Raw genomic sequence first — 2,335 nt, forward strand, 5'->3', positions numbered from 1 at the left:
CTGCTGAGAGAGGGAACCCGAGCTGATGCTCTCAGTAGTGGGGGACTCTCACAAACGTTGACTGCGCCCTGAAGTTGGAGTGGCTGCCTCAGCTCCAGCTTGGCCCAAGGATCCTGGCAGAAAATCTGATCTGACCTGACATGTGACTGGTGCCGAGTCTCCGCCAAGAATGTGCTCTGCTGGAAAGGGCATTCATCACTCCTACCATTAGACACAAACATTTGAGGGCCTTCTCTGCCAGGAGGGATAAAATGAGCAGATAAACTCCTCACGTACCAATTCAAGCCCAATTTATGGGAGTGAAAAGCAGCTTGCAAACCTAATGAATTGGCTTTAAATATTCAGATTAGTTGGGAACTGACTAGATCTGGTCCCCAGCAAGCCTACTGTAGCCAAGGAAATGTGAGGCACCTGTTCATTTGAGAAGCCAAGAAAATAACAAAGCCCCAGAGTCCTTTGAGAGAAGCAATTAAAAGACATCTGATAAAAAATACATTTCCAACTCTGCTCTGTGGATGGACAATCCCCTTACAGAGGGAGGGCTTTGTTTATCCTCCTCTAGCTTCAGAAAAAGAGATAACTTACACCTATTTTCTTTTATGCTATACTACTTTACCTGAAATGGTGCTACACATCTTTAGGTCTTCATTTTTAATCACAAACTCTGGTATTTTTTGATGCTTTTGAAAGGGCACAAATATATGCCCTCCTTTTTCTCTTCAACACCTTAAACCTTCCATCCCCTCCTTTGAATAATCACAGAAAATTCAGACAGTGTCCTGGCCTCATTGAGTTTAATCCCAAGGTCTGTTTCTGATTGTCTTCTATTCCTGCTCCCCAAACCTAAGCTTAAAACAGAAATTCTATGGCTGCAGGTTAATGAGATGAACAATAAAACATATATAGGCAAGCCTACTATATATATAATATATATAAACATAAATATATATATATTTTTTAATCCTCTGCTCCTTAAATTTATTTTACTAGAAGAATGCTAGGCGCTGAGGGAGTCCATCTTTCAGACTGTTGGGAACAAAAGCAAGTTTCATAATGAGCGTCAACTTTTCCATTTACGAACTCCCAGGCAGCAATTCTTTCATGACCATATACGTCTGTCTACTGCACTGGGATGTTGATTCCCTTTTGTCTTTATCCTATTTTGCTGTTGTGTGATAACTTTTATTTATTTTTTATCATCACACCTTCCTCTTATCAGCTCTCTTAACAACGTTCTCTCCTTTTACTTGGAAAGAGCCTCTATGAAGAGGATCCAGCTCTAAATAAAACCAGCTGATGCCTGCCGTCACCAAGGGGTGGTAATTTCTGCATCCGGTTGCATTTCATAGATGTGTTCCCAAAGAGACAGTCATTATTTTAGAGTCTCTCAGCTTTCAATATCTTTCTTCTCACATGAAGATAAAACTGAGAAACAGAACCCATCAACCGTATACTTCTTGATATTTAATAATTTTAGATGATGACCTTTCATCTTGTGGAAAATGTCATTCCATCCAGGTGTAGTGATGCACACACTGCGCTATGTAAGAACAATCTGCTTTTGAGAATTATACTGCCCAGGACAGAGTGAATATATCCAGTATGTCCCTTTCAAAGTCACCCACTCAGAGCTGCTAATTTTAGCCATCTCTGTGAGTGTCCTAAGAAGTTTCTTTCCAAGCTGTCCGTTTCCAGGTGTGGCACACACTTTTCCAGAGAGGCAAAGTAGTTACAGCAGAATACTTCAGGATTTTTTATCTTCTGTCTTGGATTTGGACAAAGTTCAATCAAAGAAATGCCCGCCTGACAAATTCTACTTTGGTATGTAACACGAACAATTCTTGACAGTTTGATGGATTTGTGGTATTTCTCTATGGTTTTCTTGTGTTCTTCCTCTCTTCTCTTCTTACTACAATAGCCAAAATAGGAAGAGAGAGAATGTGCGTGCGTGTGTGTGTGTGTGTGTGTGTGTGTGTGTGTGTGTGAGAGAGAGAGAGAGACTGGGGGGGGGGAGGGGTGGGAGGACCCCGACGGGAGGAGGGAGGAGGGAGGAGGAAGGATCTTGCCCTGCTGTGGCTTCTGCGTTTCTCAGAGAACTTCAGAGAACTGTAATGCCAATTCTAAACGAACAACATAGTGCCTCTTCTTTTCACCTCCCCTCCACCCCCTCCACCCCCTCCACGGGTTTTTTATGTGTACTTCAGTGCCTGGTATTCTTGGTATGAGACCTGCTGGTGTTACTCCGCCTCAGGGTCTTTATCAGACAGCAAGATTCTGCTTTTCTGAGAGGGAAGCCACTACTTCAGGGACAGCTCGTCTGCATTTCGTCAGTTCA

The sequence above is a fragment of the Neomonachus schauinslandi genome, chromosome 14 (genome assembly GCF_002201575.2).
Source record: "Neomonachus schauinslandi chromosome 14, ASM220157v2, whole genome shotgun sequence".
Classification (NCBI taxonomy): domain Eukaryota; kingdom Metazoa; phylum Chordata; class Mammalia; order Carnivora; family Phocidae; genus Neomonachus; species Neomonachus schauinslandi.